The 23,235-nt window shown below is 35.5% G+C and overlaps 1 protein-coding gene across 6 annotated transcripts in view; it reads left to right on the top strand.

The window, feature by feature from the left end:
* Cdh18 (cadherin 18) overlaps positions 1–23,235 on the top strand; it is an 845,179-nt gene that overhangs the window by 721,130 nt on the left and 100,814 nt on the right. The gene's annotated exons all lie outside the window — the stretch shown is intronic.

Here is a 23,235-nt window from a genome sequence, read left to right as displayed (position 1 = left end):
CTAGCTGTCAATCAAAGATTCAAGTTGGCCTGATCCCCAACAGTTTAACTTAATTGAAAGATATTCCATCATGAAATTGTACTTTTAATAAAGACCTATCATTGATGTTGACATCCTTAACATCATTTAATAAAGACAAACACCTGCATGAGTGCCCTAGAGAAGAGCAGGCCAGCCCATTCTAACAGTCTCAGGTTATCTTGTCAGTAATAACATAAAGATGCCACTGTCATAGTCATGTTTTCAGCTCTGCAAAATGAACAGATTCAGCCATTTATTGTCAATAAAGATTAAGTGAATGAGCCCAGTATAAATCTGAGTATTCTAATTTTAATGAATGTATTGTTAGCCGCTACTGTAAGCAAATAAAAATGACCCAAGTGCATGGGATAGCTGTAACTTGAACATGCATATGAAATTGGTTGAATTTTTCCACATGTGATGTTGAAAGCTAGTTTGATGTAAACTAGTATTACCATTTCAGAGACTCATAGAATCTAAAGGCACCAGAGCAATCAAAGGAAAAAAATATCATCTTCTTCTTTATTTATTTAATCCACCCTAGAGAATCTTCATGTAAATGTATGGTTTATTCACAAGTCCTTTAAACAATTTCATCAAAATTTCATCCTTGCCATGAAGTAAATGTCAGAAGCATCCCTCTGTACAAGAGAGGACTAACCTAAACCATGTTCATGTTGCGCCTCCTTTCACTTACCTGGCATGCCCTGGGCTTCCAGGCCATTTGATACAGAATATTTTAGACAGGTTTTTGGAATTTTTGCTTCCATCTGCACTGTAGTTCTTACTTATTGAAGTATGTGCTAAAGTATAATTATATAGGAAACTCTTTGCCTCCTGTGGCATTTACAAAGCTGAGGAATACTCTCACTTCAAACCTCAAATGTTTTTGTCTTCTTTCATTTTCTGTCTTCATCAAAGCGGCAGCACAGGAGGGTTCTCTTGCTTGGAAAGCTGATTTAGAGCGCAGAGCAGGTATCCTTTATTAGAACGTGTTACTGGATTCTAAGTGAATGGTTTGCTAAATATACACACTTTCTCTAACACCATTAGCCTCTGTTCTGAGTAAGATTTTTGTATACATAAGTTGTCACTTATCCCTTAAATTACAAGTAAATACTGTGTCATTTCCTTCCTCACAGCATCACTGGGATGTACAGGCTGATTCAATGTTTTATATATATATATTTAAATCATGTGACACAATACTTTTACATATGTATCCACAATAAAACATTCAATGTAATTAATATATCTATAACCTCACATATTTACTAGTAGTTTTATTTTGTGGGAGAACTCTTAGAATGATATAGCATCTTACATTTTTTCCAATATTGAGGATATTTTATCAGTTGTTACATTGTTATATATTATAATTCCAAAAGTTTGCATTGTAGCTAACATCTCCCCCATATTGCACTCTGTATAGTCCTGGGAACCATTAGTCTACTTATATATGATCTGAGAAGTTTTGGCTTATACGTGTAAGTAAGTAGGTGTATTTAGTATTGTGATTTCTAAGGCTGGCTAATTACACACAGTGCAATGTCTCTAGGTTCATTCGTCTTAATCCAGAAGTCAGTATTTCCGTCTTGTAAAGGTCAAATGATATTACAATGTTGTAGAAAATAAACACACACAAAAAAAACTTTATTTGTAAATTAAAATGTTTAAAGGAAATAAAGAAAATAAACTTGAGACTAAAAGAAGGAAAGAAATCTCTACCTGCAGTCTGGAGACTTCCAAAGCTCTTCTTTCATTTTCCCCCAGGAAGAAAAACTCATTAGAGAAAAAGCACAGATGGCATAGACTCACGTCTTTTCTCTCAGTTTTGCTTGAGAGAAGATGGTGTTTATTTTGTCATTTCTGAGTCACAGCACTTATAAAACTGAAGTTGCTTATTATGTAAATATGATATCATCCTGAGCTTCTAACTACAAAATGACCATACGTTACAGATATAGCTAGGAAAATATACCATGGCACTTCACATTCCCCCTCTCCTTAATTTCACTGTTAAATGGCATAATTATTATTAATTTGTAATATTAATACTAGTTTGTACCTATAAGCATGATGGGAGAAAATGTTAACGATAAATGAAAATATACTGTCAAGCATAGTTATTTACTTTAAAGTTGCTATGGCAGCTCCCCAACTTAATGTAACTAATCTGATTTATCGATTGAAATATTTTAAAATTTATCTCTAATTACACACTCTTGAGATTAGTGATGGCACTGTCCATGAAATTTGATAGTCAGTGTTTTAAACGTAAACAACTAAAATTTAAATGCCAAATACATTTCATAACATACTTGACACAAAGAATAAGAATATAACATTTATAATGCAGATACAAATACAATGAAAATATCACTTGAGTAAAGCATTCTGCACATTTTCATGTGAGAATTCATGCTAACTACTCAAGATAATATATGTATTAAATAATCATATCTAGTGATACCACAGTATATCTTGTGTGAACATTTCCTGGAGAATGAGGACCATCTAATCCACCCAGATAGAGCACCAATTACAGATGAAAGTAGTGATCTCATGCAACTCCAGCATGTTGAACCTGAGTATGTTGGGCCTCCTTACAGAGCGTGGATGAGGATACTTACAGGAGAATGTGAAACACCAAGAGAACTGCATTCCAGAGAAGCCTCACCCGTACATGGATCATGGCTTCTCCCATAGGTACATAAATGTAAATGGACCTTCTACATCTAAACATCCACACTCTCTGTACTGCAGCACCTCAGAAAGTTAGGAGACCATGAACATCATGAGCAGAATGTCACACAGCTGGGAGGAATGTGTACGAAAGGGTCACTGGGATTTCAGGAAAAGGTCTAAAGTTTCTTCTGTCTTGAGTAAATGTCAACAATCTTTATATTAACGGTCTATTCCAAGTCCTCACAGCTGCTCAAATGAAGGTAGTAGCTCTTATGCTCAGAGGACAGTGTTCTACCACATGTATGTTCCAGTAACTCTCAGGCTGCATGATAAACACAGTAGTTTATGGCAGTTTTTAAAGAGCAGTAATAAAAAGAGACGAGTAATTTTCAGTAATTAAGCTCCAAAATTAGAGATCCTTATAAATCCAGTGCTCATAATATTTTTTTCTGTACAATTTATTGTCTTCACTGATTCCAACTATATTAAAGTCAAGGGTGGACATTTTAACTTAGTAATTGAAAGTAGATTGAGCCAAGCCTGTTTCAGCAAATAGTGGTTTTATGGGTAATATTTCACAATTCATTGGTACTTTACTAAGTGAAAATCCTTCTCTACTTACATGAAATTTTTTCATCATTTTTATCACTGTAATAAATATACATTTTCACTAAAATAAATGGCAATGTCTTAGTTTTCCTCCATCAAAACCCATAAAATGATGTTACCTTTCAAGGCAATCACTTTGAGAATTATAGTCTGTACAACTGTGTAGAACTTGATAATATGTCTTTTAATTCTCCTTTCAAAATTATGTTCAGAGATAGTTTGCAAGGTAGACCAAAAAGAAAAAAAAAGAAAAGAAAAGTAAAATCATTGTTGAGTAGGTAGGTGATGAGGGCTGACAGATGATTGATAGGAGGTGAAGTTGAACCATCAACTTACATCTCTGCTTTCCCAGGATTTTTACTCATGTTTTGTTGTTAGTGTGATTCAAATGCAGGATACTCACTCACCTAGCTCAATCTTACATTAATTACCTTTGGTTTAACATTTCTACCTATATTTCTAACCACTCAATGTTACTTCTAAAAAAGAAACCCTTTGTATATAAGGGGTTGTAAAGATGCAATCTCTCCTCTCTGTTCTTTCAGATGTGGTTGTGATATCAACATCAGAACAGCAGCATCACTGTTCAGAGAATCCAGCCAAGGGAACATAATATTTGGAATTCTCATAAATATTCCCCTGAGGTTTTTGTTTCCTATGATTTTGAGGAGAATTGCCTAAATTTCAAATGTCATTTAATATATCAAATATATATGTTTCAAAGGGGCAGCCAGTACTGCCTAAGCAACTATGATTAGGAAAAACTACTTATTGGAATGTGAATGTTGCCTTGTACTTCTTCAATTGGAAAAGTAAAACCATCATCAACAATCACTGGAAAATCACCAAACACCAGTTTTGGTGTTCTAGTATATACATGGCTCCACTCTTCATCTCATAGACTAGTTTCAATAGAAATTTTTTTTTAATTCATAAAATGTGCTGCATTTAAAACATTGTGGAATTAGTAGAGCAATATTCATTCAAATACATTCTTTGAGAGTTATTTCTCTCTATTATGTGATCAACAAAACTCTCTAGAAAATAGATTTTTTTCCCATACAATAAATTCTAATTATGTTTTTTTCCTTCCTCTACTCGTCCAAGTTCCTTTCCACTTACTTTTACATCTGATCTGAACTCTGTCTGCTTCCCTTAGGGGGAAAAACAGACATTTAAGGAATGTCAAGACAAATAAATTTGAATATGACTGAACAACCAAAGAGTAAAAAGAGCCAAAAGAAAAAGCACAAAAGAGTATATAGATACAGACACACATGCTTGCACATTTGCAGACTAAAGAATCCTACAAAAAACACAGAAACTTGGGATCTGTAATATATTAACAAAGGATCTGTAAAATAGAAAAACAATCAAAAAGACAAATGTAATAGCAACAACCAAGTGCCCTGACAACCGTACATGACAAAAACTTCCAAGGCTGCTTTCTGAGTGTGTTTGTTTTCTGTTGGCCATCTTTGCTTGACATGTGATCTACCATTAAGTGTGCTTTGTTTCCCCAGTGAGACTCCATTGGAGAAAAGTAATTTTTCATTTGTAAGCAGTTGTCAATTGGAGATAGCATCTACGTTAGGGATTCAGACATATCTCTGCCCTCCTCTCAGCTCTAGGACCTGATGTGGTACTAACCACTGTAGGCCTTGTTTGTACTTTCAGTCTTGAGAGAGTGTGGTCATATGGACTCTTGATAATATCACAAAGTAGGAAGACATTTAACTCTTGTTTACTATTTCATTTGCACTTGTGTAGACAATTTTCTATGGATTTTCAGCATGGTGTGTTATTTAATTGTTATTTAATTGATGACCATTCATCACCTGTATTTCTTTAAATAAGAAACTGACTAATAGAACAATAATTTCATTAAAATGCAGAACCAACCAACCAATGAGTATAGACTGCTGATCCTCTAAGTAATCTTGCCAAGTCTGTGTCCTAAATGTTACAGTACATTAACTCTTGTTAAAATGTTTTATGTGACAGTAGAAAGAAAAAAAAACCACACACAATATCCACCCATTAAATTGCAACTCAAAAGTGTATCAAAATGATTTCTTGAAATTATTGTATTTCACATATTATAAATAACTCAGAGGAAATAATGCAATGTAATATTAGGTTAGAGAAACATAGAGAATCTTCTCTTAGCTGACAGTCCTGCAAGCTACTACATGCTTTTCTCAGGGAAAGGGGATGGATATGGCTTGAAGCTGATCATTGGAACCTGCTGTTGGCTAGGTATTTGATGGACAAAGTTCCCAAAGTGCAAGTAAAACCAATGAAAGTTTCATAGTCACATTGTTCCTTATAGATGTTTACACTAGGAAGCACATCACATGATTAAATGTCTGTGAAGTAATTTAGACATATATGTGAATGGGAAATTCCTCCATCAATCCTTGTATCTTACTCTATTACCTGAATGGGCAATTCTTCCCCCAACTCATATCTTACTCAATTACATAAGGAATGTAAAGGGAAGGAGGAAAGGAGGGAATGAAAGTTTGCTTACTTTTGATAATCCACTTTGGAGTAATTTGATTTTAAAATGTAAAATTATTGTACTCTAGTCTGTGAGCACATCAAATTTAAAAATATTTTCTGTTATTGCTTCTATTCTGAGCATGTCATACCTCATAATGCAATCAATGTCAAGTGAATTAATGACATCATTAAGTTGCCACTGAATCATTTGGTTATTTCCGATTTGTTAGAATTTTGTAGTTTTTATGTATAATGCAATTGGAGAAAATAGGTTGTATTTAACATTTGTTGGCATATTAGGCTGACGTATTTGCTTCATTTTTAAATTCTGTTTGAAATCAAAAAGGAAACATAAACCTAGAGTTAAAAAAAACACATCAGAGAGACTAGGCCCTCTGAGGATTTTTATATTTTCTTCATATTCGACAAGAAACTGGCAAACACATTGGAGGCCAATTAATACACCTTGAATGCATACAGCACACTGGCCTTCAGAGGAAAACACACTTTGTTCTGTGCATAGTGTACTCCAGCAGTCTGAGGACAATCTTTATAACCAGCTGTGATACTCAGACACCAGCCAAATGAAGACTCTCCACAAAGGAGTCAGTGTGATGTTTCAGTAAAGGGCATTTGTCCACTGAATACAAGCAATAAGCTTGTCTTTGTGTGAACCATAGTGCCTAAGTTAATGAACAAATGCAGGAAACCAATGGGCATTTAAATATTCTATATTCCTATGTATTAGTAAGGAATAGCTCTGACCAGGAAGAGGATAAATTAAATAATTGCAACAATCATATTGAGCACAGTGCCTGGTATGTTAAATGCATCCTAACTAGACTTCTATTCACAGACCTTGAGATAATAAAGTGATTCATGGTGAAATCCAATAAAGACTTAGTAATCTTTGAATTTCAGCAAAATATTTATGGGGATAAATGAAGTTCAGAGTTTGTAAAATAAAATAATAAGTAAATCAGAACCAAGACATAGCAAATAAAACTAACAACCCAGGAAGAAAAACAGGAAAAATACCATATTTTGATTATAAAATTTCTGTGTAGTCAACTTGTGGAAAAATAGTGCTGGAGCTTCAGTTCTTACTACAATTACAATGAAAGTATACACCTTTGTGAATACAGATGGAAAGAGCACATTAAATAAGAACCTAACTTTTTTTCAACAAAAATATGCTCATTTTTGAACAAAATTGATACCCAAGTCTCTTATGAGTGTACTATAACTCTATGGAGAGATTGTCATGTGATATTCACTTAACTGAAAGTATCTATGAACTGATCAATATCACTGTATATTAACCAAATAAACCCACATTATTGATGTTTCTGCTTATTGTTGAGGGAAAAAGATGCAAGTCAATAGAGACAGAAAATTTGAACTGTGGTTCCCTAACTGTAGCTGAAAGTTTTTCTGCATCCCGCCTGGTGTGCAGCCACTCAGAACCAAGTAAACACACAGAGACTAATATTAATTAAAACTGCATTGACCATTAGTTCAGGCTTACCACTGACTAGCTCTTATGTTTAAACTCAGCCCATTTCTGTTAATCTATATGTTGCCACGTTTTCTATGGCTTTACCTCTGTGCCATTACATGCTGCTCCCTGGATGGTGGGCTGGCATCTCCTGACTTACCCTTCCTCTTCCCAGAATTCTCCTTGTCTGCTAATCCTGCCTATACTTCCTGCCTGGCTATTGGCCAATCAGCATTTTATTTATCAACCAATCAGAGCAACACATTTTCACAGCCTACAAAAAGACATCCCTTTATCACCTAACCTCTTTTGTTTTCCATATTGCCAAGTGTGACACAGAGTCAAATGCCTGTATGGCCAAGAGAAACCCCAGCTGTTGAAACAGGCAATTGATAATGAAAACATAGAGTTACAAGAGTAAGCGTCAAAGTTACTTCAAAAAGTTTGAATGGATATAGTACATAATTTTAAAAACACAAATTTAGGGTCTGGGGATGTGTAGCCGAAGAGTAGAATGCAAGGCCCTAGATTTTACCTAAAACACCACACACACACACATACACACACACACACACACACACACACACACACACACACACACACACATGCATGTGCACACACAATTTGAATGATACTCTATCTGAATAATTAAAAAATATTAGATTTTAGTTGCACTTATCTTGTCAGTATTTCAAACATGTTATGCATTGTTTCCACTTCTTATGAACTAATTTTACTAATTTTAGATTGCTTTAATTTTTCTAATGATGGAAAGGCTCAAACCAATGGTATCCAGAACTCACTCAGACTTGTCAACTGTTCTTTGACTGAGGTACAACCCAACCCAAAGGTCATATTCTTTCTATACTTCCTTAACTATCCGCAAGCTCTGAATATTGGTGTGGGATATAGGGAAGTTTTTATCATGGTCCATATATGTTTTCGTTTGTTTGCTTGTTTGTTTTTTTGTTTTTGTTTTTTGAGACAGGGTTTCTCTGTGTAGTTTTGCACCTCTCCTGGAACTCACTTGGTAGCCCAGGCTGGCCTCGAACTCACAGAGATTCTCCTGGCTCTGCCTCCCAAGTGCTGGGATTAAAGGCGTGCGCCACCACCACCTGGCCCATATATGTTTTTAAAATAGCTTTAGAATTAGAGAGATAACTGGGCCAGTGACTTTACCATGAACACACAGAAAAGACATTAAGCAATTCTTAAATTAAGAATTTCTCAAAATATAGAGTTTTTAAATTTCATCCTTGAAGAAACAGAGTGCTTTTACCCAAGAAGAAGATGTGATAGGTAGAGAATATGTTAAATCTGAAATGGTATGAGGTAGTAAATGTGAAAAGAACTGGGTGTCAGGTATATTGTGGTGTTGCTTCTGATTTACAGTGGAAAATGTAATAACATTCATCAATTACAAAACCTCCTAATTAGCCATATGGTGAAGCATCCTGGAGTTCTAGTTTCTATCTGTTTGCATTTAGTGTTATCTCTTTTATTTATTTATTTATTTATTTATTATTTATTATATATACAGCATATATGACTGCAGGCCAGGAGAGGGCACCAGATCTCATTACAGATGGTTGTGAGCCACCATGTGGTCTCTGGGAATTGAACTCAGGACCTCTGGAAGAGCAGTCAGTGCTCTTAACCTCTGAGCCATCTCTCCAGCCCTGGTGTTATCTCTTTAACTAACTCCCTTTAGAAATATTTCTGAAAGGAAATACTGCAAAAGATGAGGTCAAAATGCTGTCTTGGCAAGACCTTAGGCAGTAACCCTGAGGAACAATGTTTGATTAGTAGAAAGACATTTATAGGTTCCTTGGAATCTCAAGAATGGATAGTACTAAAATAAACGTGAAAGGTGCTAAATCAATAAAAAATAGGATGACTTTTAGGATTATATTAATAGAAAAAAGTCTCTGAAACCTAAATCAATGCCTCATTTACTTCCCCCCCAGCCATTATATGCTATGTTAATTTTCTTTCTAATTCAGGCTTTGTTTCATAACCCTTTCTAGTTATTTTCGTGTTTTCTAATATAGATTATTCTTCAAATCTTAAATAACTCTCTGCAAACAATTCTCAGGTATGCCCAGGGAACCAGAACCTTGCAAGTGTTTGTGGTACATTGCTTCATTAGTGCAGTATTTGGTCTACTTGAAGTATGGTCTGCCGTCAATGCCTGATTCAGTTCCTGACACTTCCATATAGGAAGGACACAATGGCTAGTAAGCCAGGGAGGAAAGTCCTTTGCATGAGAAGGAGGGAGGAGAGTCACTCTTAACCTGCAGCATGTGGCGATACCTCACCAAATACAAACCACCTAGGTGCCAATTCAAAGTAGCAGATACACACAGAGATTAAAAAATAAAAAGCAGAGTATATCTATTAAACTCATGTGTTACGTTAGGAAATGGAAAACAGAAGGAATAGAAAGCCACCATATAGAAGCTGTTTTTTGCTGTTGTTGTTTATAAAATATTCCCTCTTCTTGCAAGATTTATTGTAGATACAGCATGGCAAAAATTGGCCATACAGACAGCAAGTAAACAGGTAGCAGAAATGAGATATGCAAATGTTTAAATAGGTAGCACTTTAAAAAAAATCTCCCTAACTTTTAAATTAATATATGTTTTCCTTTTAGCTATATTAATCTGCATTTCTGGAATACCCTGCACATTTTTCCAATTGTCTAAAAACGAACTATGCAAGGCTAGGGATCCTCCAAATTTAGTTGAAGGAAATTAGGCGTAGTGACTTCTTATTGCATATTCTGAATTGACTCACATAAAAGATGATTAAGCTAATTTATACATTCAGTACATATATATATATATATATAAAATGTTAAATCCAGTCAAAATGAATAATTTTGTTTCATATTTATTAAGATCAGACAGACTGATTTTTATTTCACGCACTTTTCTTAAAAATCTAACTTTTGTAGACTTTATGAATATAATTCAAGGAATGAATACTCATCAAGAGCAATTTTGACCATTTATCATAATTGGCATATTCTTTAATGTTACAGAGGTGAGATCTGCTTCATGTTTCTCTTTGAAATTGTAATTATTATCTTCATTTGTCAATCCAAGACCTTTCTAGAGAGTGTCATGTGTTCAAATACCCTTCATTCTTTTTGACAGATACCCGTCAAGTACAGCCAGGTCAAAACAGTCAGGAGCTAACCCTCTTCAGTGATCTTCAGCTGGTACTTCTAGTTTTGTAGAGAGACTCCCCACTGACCTGGACCCTTAAGCCAAATCCTGGAGTGCCATTAATATCATGCCCTTTTCTCATAGTCCACTTGTAATCAGACATCTTGCCCAGTCTACTTGTCCTTAAAGATTCACTTCAAAATGCCTCACATAACATTTCTTTCACCTCATATTCACTGTTCAAATTTAGGTCAGGCTGCCACACTTCCCATTATTATGACTGTGCCTTCAATTCATTCCACAGCCTGTTCTGGCTGGATCATACTTGACTTAGCATTTGACACACTTGAACTGTTCCTATTCTCTGAAAACTTCTTTGCTTCCAGCATGCCACACCTCCTTGCTTTCCATCTTTTGTCCCTGTTCTTTGGTGTGCATTTTTGTCCTTCTCCTGGGCCAGGATTTAATATTTGAGCATCTTTATATAATTCTTCCTTTATGAATGTCATCAGGTTAAAAGTTTAAATCTTATATTTATGATAGGTTTAAAGTACTGTTTAAGTGATCCTCTGATATACTGTAAAAGCTCACAGAATATCTCTTCTGAGTTACTAAGATGACTGTTACAGAATATGATCAAACCTGCCTTTGCAGCATCACACACACACACACACATACACACACCCTCGAGAACTGGTATATAAAATATCCCCACAAATACTGCTTACAATCTGCACTAAGTCCAAACATTGCAAATCATCCTTTATCCCATTTCTTTCCTTTCATACCACAGAGCTCTTCCATCAGCAAAGGTTCAACACCTGACATTGCTTTGCACTTCCATTTATTTACCTTCATTGTAATCATCTCTGAACTTGTTTCCTGATTTCTGCCTTGTTCTACAATATCTAGTCCCTGCACGACATCCAAATCAATTGTGCTAAAATATAAGATTATGCTGTTTCCTTGCATAAAATATGTTGATGACTTTCCATCTTACTTGCAGTCAAACTCAAAAGTCTTATAGTTTACAGGCTCATATCTCCCGAGCTGATTCATTATTTTCAGTTCAATCAGCATTTCCTTTACGTTTTAGATAAGATGACCTCCTTGATTTTTTCTCAGACTAAAAAATGCCACCTGAAAGGATTTGTGTAATGAATGAGTTTTTTCACATAAAGCTCTTTTTCTCACTTCTTTCTAATGTATTTATCATGGGCAATATGACAGCTTCCTATTTAACAAGCAGAAATTCATGTTCCTATATTTAATCATACACACGTATGTATTTTACTGATAAATGTTGTGTAACACTAAATATGCAAATTATTCCAAAATATGAAGTCATTTAATTTTTGTCAATATACTTGGAGTGATTTTTGTCATGGTTTAGCATTCATATCTAATGCTTTTTCTGCAAATACTACTGATGATTTCATGATTTAAATAAAGTTTGATTATTAGCTGACAAATGTGGTGATATATTGTGTACGCCAATATACTGTGTACCCTAATAAACTTATCTGGGAATCAGAGGACAGAGCCAGCAACTCGATTAGACATAGAGGCCCGACAGTGGTGGCACACACCCTTAATCCTATCACTCAGAAGGCAGGGGTCCATCTGGATCTCTTTGAGTTAAAGGCCACACTGAGAACAGAGCCAGGTGGTGATGGCACATGCCTTTAATCACAACACTTGAGATCTCATGTCTTTGCTTGGAAAGCAACTCGCCTTCAATCCCAGCAAGTGACATGGCTGGGTGAAGAATGGTATATAAGGCATAAGGAGACAGGAACTAAGCAGCAGTTCAACTGAGTCCCTCAGGGGTAAGGACTCAGAGGCTTTCAATCTGAGGATTAGTGGAAACAGGATTGGCTGAGGAGTTGGTGGGGTGAGGTTGGCTGAAGCTTGTTTTGTTTCTCTGACCTTTCAGCTTTCACCCCAGTATCTGGATCCAGATTTTTGTTGTTGTTGTTGTTAATTAATAAGACCGTTTGTACAATAATATCTTTGAGAGAACAAATAATGTAAAAGCTCAGTAATACTACTAGGTAAAGACAAATATTACATATAAGTTTTTAAGACATAATAATTTCCTATGAGGTCATATAAATTGCCTGTTAACAGTGACTAAGTTCTTGAATGTTTTAGAAGTAGAACATGTAAGTCAACAGATAAGTGCAGCATTGTCAACGTTCTGTTTACCATACTTATAACTGTGAGCACAAACCCAGAGCTTTTATTTCTCCTCAATATTTGATACCAGTCCATTTGCTATGTTCAATGTTTTTTATTATTTTTTTAATTTTATAATTAATTTATTTAATTTTACATATCATCCATGGATTCCCCTGTCCTCCCTCCTACTGCCCTCCCCCAATCCACCCCCCATTCCCATCTCCTCCAGGGCAAGGACTCCCCTGGGGATTCAGCTCAGCCTGGTAGATTCAGTCCAGGCCGGTCCAATTCCCTCCTCCCTTCACCCAGGCTGAGCAAAGTGTCCCTGCATAGGCCCCAGGTTCAAAACAGCCAGCTCATGCACTAAGGACAGGTCCTGGTCCCACAGACTGGGGGCCTCCCAAACAGTTCAAGCTAATCGACTGTCTCACTTATCCAGAGGGCCTGATCCAGTTCCGTGGGGGCTCCTCAGCTATTGGTTCATAGTTCATGTGTTTCCACTAGTTTGGCTATTTGTTCCTAAGCTTTTTCCAATCATGGTCTCAACATCTCTCCCTCATACAATCCCTCCTCTCTCTCGCCGATTGGACTCCCGGAGCTCCACCTGGAGCCTGGCCATGGATCTCTGCATCTGCTTCCATCAGTCATTGGATGAGAGTTTTATCATGACAGTTAGGGTGTTCGGCCATCCGATCATCACAGTAGGTCAGTTCAGGCTTTCTCTCAACCATTGCCAGTAGTCTATCATGGAGGTATCTTTGTGGATTTTTCGGGACCTCTCTAGCACTTTGCTTCTTCTTATTCCCATGGGGTCTTCATTTATCATGGTGTCTCTTTCCTTGTTCTCCCTCTCTGTTCTTAATTATATTTCCTAAAGTTTTTTCAATCATGAGTGTAAGCTTCATGTGAAGAGTGCTTTTTGTAAGACTCAAGTACAGTATGTGGATTCCATTATGTGCTATAATCAATAAAGTCATGGGCCAGAGAAAACCAAGGCTATTCTGAACCGTTGTACTCCTACACAGTATTTACTTTTAGAGAGCACATATGCACAATCCAGGCATTGTTTCATTTTAGAGAGCACACATGCACAATCCAGGCATTGTTTCATTTTCCAAATCTGGATTGTTCACCTGGTATTGTCTTCTTTGAGTACATTTTCTGTCTGTTTTGAAAAGTATTCCTTTTTTGGGGGGTGGTAAGATTATAATATAATTATATCATTTTCCCCTTCCTTGCTTCCAAATTTCCCATACACCCCTCCTTTTTCTCTTTCAAACTAATGACCACTTTTTCATGAATTACTGTTATACATATCTGTATACATGTGTGCATATGATGTAATTATAATTTCAAATATCAAACATATAAAAGCACATCTATCTCATCAGTATGCACAAATGTGGAAGTAAAACAAAGGTGACTTTGCAGTGCATTCTCTATGTGTTTATTGGAAACAACCTGCCATGATTTGTTTAGAAAAATCTATCAGACGCCTGAATATGTGAATGGGTTTTATATTACCAGGTCTGAAAATTATACATTTTAAAATAGGAAGTTAAAAATGCTATCATAACACCACATCAGCATGTAGCAAATAAAAGAGAATCAAGCATGCATTGAGGCCCTAACACACAGTATAGTTCAGTGCTTCATATTTGGTATGAACACAGATAATCTTTGGTGGTTTCCTTGGTTAACTGACAATGCCTAGGAAGCTTTGATGGTGTAGACTGAGCACAAATGCTGAATTTATTTATTTTATTTATGAAATATTTACTTTTTATAATAGGAGAGATAACATATTTTTTTAATCAGACCTAACTATCTTTGGACACTTTTCTCGTTTCCAGGTCTGGCATTCTCTTTATTCTAAAACAGGCAGTAATTCAAGCCCTTGCTGTGCTGGGATATGACAGTAGTTTCATTGCAAAATTACCATAAACACTTCTGTCACCTTCACTCTCAAACTCAGGCTTGAGACCTGCCATCCTGTTTCAGAAGGCCAGGTTCCATTTCTTTTCTACTGACTAGATCAATCTCAATACAGTTTTGCTCAATGAGTAATAGCGTTAAGTGAAAGTATGGCTTCCTTTTAAATTCGTAATGTCTTATGTGATATTTTATGGTCTTTTTTTCTTTATTAATTAAATTGATGCTACAACAGGAAAAAAAAGGCAAAGTACTGCCCATTGTCCTCTGGAAACAGTCTGTCACATATGCTAATGTCACTTTAGACTCATCTGTGTCTCTGTGCAGCAGTAGCTATGAAAAATGGCTAGCAGCTTGTGGTTTACACAACCTTGACCTTCACATGAACATCTTTAGTTAGTGTGTGTGTATATGCATGTATATATATATATATACACATATATATTATGTAAATATTTTTCCATGCACATGTGCATGAATACGTGTGTGTGTGTGTGTGTGTGTGTGTGTGTGTGTGTGTGTGTGTGTGTATGTGTGTGTAAATTCATTTATTCTGGTTCTCACTTGTCTACTTGCTCTGTTCAAACCACACTTCCAAATCCTTAGTACTTGACATTCTCTTCCACAAGAGGGTACTGCTTGATCTATCACATCATACGTCTCTCAGTGGAGACCAGAACTTATGGGATCCCAAATGAATTCTTAAAACAGTAAGGGAACATCAGAATATATAGATGTATACACACTTAAATAGCAATGAAATAACCAATACAAAGAATATTGTGAACTCCTAAATTACAGTTATAGTAAAAAATCAGCCGGGCGGTGGTGGCGCACGCCTTTAATCCCAGCACTTGGGAGGCAGAGCCAGGCGGATCTCTGTGAGTTTGAGGCCAGCCTGGGCTACCAAGTGAGTCCCAGGAAAGGCGCAAAGCTACACAGAGAAACCCTGTCTCGAAAAACCAAAAAAAAAAAAAAAATCAAGCTGAACAGTCAATACTAAATGAAACATCTAAATGTACCTAAACCTCTAAAAGTTTATATTATTGTAAAAAAATTCTAGAATAAAATATATTTAAATAGGGGCTGGAGAGGTGGCTCAGAGGTTAAGAGCACTGCTTGCTCTTCCAAAGGTCCTGAGTTCAATTCCCAGCAACCACATGGTGGCTCACAACCATCTGTAATGAGATCTGGTGCCCTCTTCTGGCCTCCAGAGATACGTGCAGACAGAACACTGTATACATAATAAATAAATAAATCTTAAAAAAAAATATATATATATATATATATATATTTAAATATATATACCTATGTTGTTAATTCTGATTATGTTGCTCAATTTTGTCCACCTACAATAATCACTGGATTATCTTTCCACCAAAATTTATGTCTGTCATCTATCTTCCTGTATCCTAATACAGGAAGTTTTAAAACAATGTCTGTTTGATTTTATTATAATTATAATTCATCATTGTAGTCTTGATTTTTAACTTGATTGAATTGAGAGATGACTAGGATATAGTAGAGCCCACTCTGGGGTACATTTCTTAGGGAATTTCCTAAGAGAAATCATAACAAGAGGAAAATCCACCCTGAAGGTGGATGGTGCCTTGATGTAATCTTGACACTCAGAGAAATTAAGGGGAACCAAAGAAAGTCCCAATTTGTAGAGATTTTTTTTTTTTTTTTAGTTGCTTGGCTTTTTGTTTTGTTTTCTTTTGCTTTGCTTTTCATGTGTGTATATGTGTGTCTGAGTCACACACACAGAGACACACACAGAGAAGGAGGAGGGAGAAAGGGAGGCAAGGAAGGAGGGAAAGAGGGAGGGAGGAAAGGAGGGAGAGAGACAGGGAGAGAGGAGAAGGAATAGAGAGAAATTCTCACACACGCAGAGGGGTATGAGTACCTATATTTGATCATATGGAGGACGGTGGAGTACATCATGTATAAGTTCTTGTGTCTACTGAAAGGTGGATGATAAGATCATCCAAGTAGTACCTTCTTGTGGAAAACAGTGTTGAGTACTCAAAACTTGGAAGTACGGTTAGAACACATTAAGGAGGCCAGTACTCTTATTTCTCTCCATCTTACTGTTTGAGAGAGGGTCTCTCTGAAGCTGAAGGCCCTGTTTCATCTAATCAAGCTCCCAAGATCTGCCTGTCTCTACTTCTCAACCATTGGGTTACAATCATGTATAGCCATGCTGGGTTCTGTATGGGTAGTCCAGAGATTTTATTTCGTGTTTTCCTACTTTGAAAACAATGACTAATAACCACAGAGTCATCTCCCCAACAACAATTTGAAACTTCTAATACCAATTTTACTTTATGTTGAAATACATAAACATAATATTATACTTATTGATAGGGTGCCATGATATTACCAATATGCACATTGTGTAATAACTAGATTGGATGAGGCATTTGTGTTACCTCAAATGTCTATAGTTTTGGTGGATGAGGAAGTTCTTATTTTTTCTCTTTGCTTTTTCAAATTGAAATTTATTGCTAATTTTTTTTCATCATCACCTATAATGGTACCTTACCGAATCATGACTTACTAAGATTTGCAGTTTTTCTCATCCCATTTCTCTCACCTTAATTCCTTGAACTGTATAATCACTATGGTATTCTTAATTTCACATGTGTATATGAGCGTGGGGGAGGGTATAGTATTTGGGATTGAACTCAGGTTTCCCTGCATAGAAAGAAGGTGCCACAACAGCCCCCATCTCCAGGCCTCAATAGAATATTTTATATTTGACTGAAATCATACAGTAGTTCTCTTCATGTGTCTGTATTTTGGGGAATTGTAATATTATTGTGATTTTGACTTACATTGCTATGATGAACTCTCATACTGATCATTTCTTATATCTATTTAAGTCTTTCAAGAAATTCTAAGGTGCATTTTACTATAATATAGTCATTTGTTTTTTAACCCTGGAAATGCTTATTTGCATAATTATCATATATTGTTTCTGAGACATAATTTATAAATATTTACCCTGTCTCTATTTCATTTCTATGCTCTGTAGTCTAACTTAATATAAATGTTTTGTGAGTATTTGTTTATATTTTATTAATTTGAAGGTCTTTTCTAAATTATTGTGTCATGTTCTAATATCCCAAAGTGTTCCCTCTATATTTTTCTAGCAAAATCAAATGTCAGGCTCTGATTTTTGTCTTTAATCCTATAAAAATGTTTAGATTCACACATGCTCAAATGCTTGGGTTTCTTCTTTTGCTCAGTAGCTCATTAATTCTGGCAAAGTCTAATATGCTGAAGAAAATGTGTTAGATTCCTAGCAACCAAACAAAAGGGAACATATCTAGTTTATACATGAAGAAGAATATACAAGTTCTTGCTCTAAATGCTTTGTGAACCTGAGAAGCTACTATGGAAATTTGATTATGTATGTGTATTTTATTATTCTTGTCTATTTGCTATATTTATTTTGCAATTTCCTGTGGTGATAGCTAATGAGCCAAATTTAGGTGATATTTTCTTATTTACTGATTAAAAATGTAAGAAAACACTTTGGAGAAATGTTGTTATATGAATACAATTAGTTAAGGAGCAAAATCTTATGGTCAACCAATGATTGGGACTCAAGAAATAATGTTAATAACCACAGATGAGGCTTCAAAATTGAGAAGTTATATTCAGTTGAGAATAATTCCCAGTTAAAAGTGGCTTCCTACCAAGGTGATTGGAAAACACAAGTGACAACCTCAGAATGTAATGTGCAGTAATAAAGAAGCTGCAATAATTTACCAGGAATACAACAAGGAACAGAATGAAATGATATTCTGATTTAACCCAGAATCTTAATAGAAGAAAAGGCAATGATTTCTGTTAAAGTTGTGTAAAAACATTGTTAGAAAAAAATATCAGAAATTCAGAATGGGACATAGCCAGTCACCTACCACATACTTAAATTAACTTCTTTTTCTTTATTGGCAACATGTGCACACACAGCAACACAATAAATAAGAGATGCTTTGTAACTTTTTTTAAAATCTGCTAATGAAAATCCCGTATGCTATAACCATATTGATTTTACTTTTTCAAAAAGTACTTATGCTGTAATCACTGGGATAGATTCATGGACAAATGCCAGAAACAGACAACCTGCCAAACAACAGTTATTATATAATTACATATATACTATGTAAATACATTGTATTAATCAGATTTATTTGTGTGACCAAATTAATAGAGACTATTAAAGGAAAGGCCTCATTTCAACTTGAGGTTTCAGACATTTCCATCTAGGAATAGGTAAGTGAGCTGTTTTGGGACAGAGGTGAGGTAGAACAATGTGGCCTCAGGAGCATGTGTCAGAGGAGGCTGCTTATCTTACAGAAGAGGACAGAGGTGAGGTAGAACAATGTGGCCTCAGGAGCATGTGTCAGAGGAGGCTGCTTATCTTACAGAAGAGAGGATGCAATCAGAAAGAAAGATAGGTTCCAAAGTTAAGATAGAGTTTTCAAAGCCACAAAAACATCCCCAATTTTTTTTCCAATTAAGCCGCTTAAGTCCATAGTTTAACTAATCTCTATAGTTTGTTTGAATGTTGATATTATTGATGGGTTAAAGTCACAATTAAATCAGAACTGCCACTATCCAATGTTCTGTGATACAATCTCCCCCCACACAGAGGACTACAACAGTAGTTGCCTAGGTATGTCTCAACTCAATCAACCTGACAATGAACATTAACTGTAACAAATAATTTATCCCAACATTGTACATAGGCTTAACTGTCACAGTTCTGAAAAAATGCACACTATCATATATGTATATGTTCATATTCAAGTTCCTCTATTAAGCGATTGGAATGAATAGATGCCTTCACACTGAACTATTTTTGTTTTAAGAAAAAAATTCTCCTTAATGAGTTTGCTATTAAATGCAGTAGGCTGGGTGAAGATGGGTAGAAAATCCATATAGCTATGTAGAAGAATGAAAGTGTATGTGTCCATGTGTGTGTGTGTTTATTTGAAAAATATTTTATTCTTTAAAAATTAAAAAAATATGTCTATTACATCAAGCATTGATTTAGGAGGGAGATTGTAAATTTAGCACTTTTTATTTATTTCTACATGACAATACTGAAAAGTTAAAACACTGTATTTCCAAAATTTTACTAAAATACCAATTTTGGATATTATGCTGGAATATTTGACATATTTTTAAATGAGTTAATCTCTCCATGAATGTCATCCAACTGATTGTCTTACTATGATAGTAAAATTGATCACTACATAGATGGACATCCTGAAATTTTGACTTTCCATGTAAAATTTAAAATTTGCCTCTCAGATTCTTAAAATGATTTTGCAGTTTAGAATTGCTTTTCATTGCATATGTAGATCTAATTATGAAGAGCTGTTATTTTGTCATATTGGATTAAAAAGAGAATATTAAAGAACTAACTCTGCCTAACTTGAAGACTAAATGTGAAGCTAACAAAGAGAATCTAACATTTGTTTCATGAAAAAGAGACAAAGAGATGTTGTGTGGTATAAATAGTGATAGCATAGACAGATTCATAAGATATAACCAGTTGACTGTGGCAAAAATGTAAAAGACACAAAAAATAGTACTGACTGTGGATCCTAAAAATATGCACTGATATAGAAATATTATAATTAACTGCATTTCCACAATGTAATAGCAAACACAGAAAAATAAATTATGAAAACAAAAATTAAAGAGCAAAAGTCCTTATGCATTATACATAAAAATGAGCTCAAATAGAACATAGTCTTAAAACTGAGAGTTTTCTAAAAGTCAGGATACTCATCTAGTTGTCTTTGGACATGATGGTGAATTTTTAGATACAATATCAAACACATGATCTGTGAAAGGAATAAACTGTACAATATTAAGTTTCCTTGGTCATGGAGTTTTGTCTTGAAGAAAAATAAAAAAGTCTGAAGTTGGTACCAAGGAGTTGACTATTGCTATGACAGGCCTGACCAAGCAGCCTTTTAGAGTAAGAAGAATTCAGAATTCTATACTAGGAAAGCAGTGGAATACTGTAAGTGGGACTCACTGTGTCTTCCTAGTAGGATCCTCGAAGACTAAGATCCATGTGGACCTTGGACACCCGGCTCAAAATGCATCAGAAAGGAACAGTGTTAACAACTGATTAGAGACCACTCATATGATATTTTGGCAAAGACTGACTACTTTCTGTACATGTATTAAAAATTTGCCTGAGGCTAAATTAAAGAGTTTGGGACCAATTTAGTTGGTAATGTAGATTTCAAGAGAGCCTAATATTGACTCTATCATGTGATTATTAGTGGTCAATCTCCTGCAGGTCTAAAATGAAAAAGAATACCAAAAAAAAAAAAAAAGAAAGAAAAGAAAACAAAGCTGGGCAGTGGTGGCGCATACCTTTAATCCCAGTACTCGGGAGGCAGAGCCAGGTGGATGTCTGTGAGTTTGAGGCCAGTCTGGGCTACCAAGTGAGTTCCAGAAAAGCTGGAACTAAGCTGGAACAAAGCTACACAGAGAAGCCCTATCTCGAAAAACCAAAAAAAAAAAAAAAAAAAAAAGAAAGAAAAAAAGAATAAATGGGGCAAAAAGAATTATAAAATGTATAATTTGAGGAGAAATAAGGAATACCAGGGAATTTAATGTTGGAGCCAGTATTTATGCTGAAATAGATTTAAAAAAATGAAATAAAGTTTGTAGTACCCTCTGTTCTGCCCAGATTAGGATCCCCGAAGAGACCACTAGAGACCGAAGATGGCCAGAATACAATAGCTATGTTTATTTGACTCAGGGTATGTGTGTGCATAGTTCAAGCTAACAGGGAACCCTTGTCCACCACTCCTGACACCATGAGGAAGGGAGGAGAGTTCCTCTTTCTTGGGGAAGTTACTTTTTATAGGAAAAAAACCACAAAATTCCTTAGAGGGGAGGGGTTAGTATGGATCCATCTTTGATAGGTCCAGTTTTTCCCAGGGCCAGGACTTTGTCTTATTTCAGCTTATCTGTTTGCCCTGTCAGGAGTTTTACAACTCATTTATGGGGTCTGGTCATGTTTTCTCCAGAGAGGGGCATCTCATGGTTAATAGGTCACCACCAGACATCCTGACTTTGTTCTTTTGAAAACTCCTGACTTCACCCTCTCCAGGAAGGGGGAACTGACTTAATTCTGTTTATCTTTAAGATATCTCTTCCCTCAGCTCTTTTGGGTTTCTGGGGGAACTGTGTCTTGGCCTTTGGTGGGGGTCTTTCCCCCTCATTGTGAGACCCCTACCCAGATAGTCTGGAAACTTGTGAAAGGAAAATAGTTCTAATTCTGTTCCTAAAATGAAACAACAAAGAGAAACTTATGCAAATGTAATTCAAGGACAACCGAGTTCCATCCCAAGCAGGCAGTTTAATTTGTTAACATGTGCATCTGGCTTAAGAGTCATGAAGGATACAAGAGCATAGGGGTTATGAGATCTTCCTCTATGGCTAAGAAAGGCTGCTGAGTCCAAACATGTGGCAGAGTGTTCTCTTCATGAAGGCCTAAAAAAGACTTTGTAGGAATCATTGAAAGTGTATCCTGGATTACGCTGGAGAACCTAGGATGTTGGAGGTGCTAAAGGCTTGGGATGTTACCAGGGAAGGTGCATACAGGAAGATAATTCATACCAAAACAGTAGAATGTGCATCTTTGAACGGGAATAACCCCCACCCTCTGTCAAACTCCTATATTTAAATATTCATTTCTCAATTGATGGGAATGTTTAGAAGAATTAGGAGGTCTTTCCTTGTTGGAGGAGGTGTGTCATTAGAGCTTTGAAGTGACTCATGGTAACTAATAACTCATCAGTGTACTGTGCCATATTAAAGAAATTTGTAGGTTTAGATGAACCTATGACCATGGTTCCTGAAATCTTTGTGTTAATTTTATATATGGCCTGTTCTTTCTATAGTCAATTTGGATACTGTGTTTCTTTCAAGTTGGTTCAGGAAGTAGATAAAGTGCACAAGTAGGGGCATACTGTGACTCCAACAAATTTGCTGAGCATGAAATACTACATAGTCCTTATTAGGTGAACCTAAATGACTGACATTCAAAAATGTATACAAAAGAGAATATTGCCATTTACTGTGCAATGTTTGGTTTTATCTTTAGATAATTATGTTTTATAAAATAGCAATTTAATTTTATGCTAAAGATTAACCTGTGCAACGTTTTTATTTTCCTATGACATAAGTTCCATTTATATTATATTTTTATGTTTTTCTTGATAAAATTATCTTTACTTTTTCAAATACTAGAAATATACAGAATATCTACCATTTAAAAATATTTTTATACATCTTAAGCTTTTTCATTCCTACATGATTCCATTTCCTACATTTGTAGTTTGTAAATGTAATGAAACACTGTTCTTTGTAAGAAAAATGCTAGGGGAATTTGCATATGCATCAATTAGGTGAACCATTTGTTATCACACTGTTAGACTTTGTTTTGATAACAATCATTTTCTTCTCTGTTTACCTTCATTAAAGTCTCTACCAAATGCCCTCAATTATTTGTTCACCAGTTTTGAAATTGTGATACTTAACATTTTTCCTGGTGCCTAAGGCTTTCCTCTCTAAATCAGTGTA

The sequence above is a fragment of the Peromyscus californicus genome, unplaced genomic scaffold (assembly GCF_007827085.1).
Source record: "Peromyscus californicus insignis strain IS unplaced genomic scaffold, ASM782708v3 Scaffold_18__1_contigs__length_77618521, whole genome shotgun sequence".
Taxonomy (NCBI): Eukaryota; Metazoa; Chordata; class Mammalia; order Rodentia; family Cricetidae; genus Peromyscus; species Peromyscus californicus.
The sequence above is the reverse complement of the archived record's forward strand: the minus strand, read 5'-3'. Positions and strand labels throughout refer to the sequence as shown.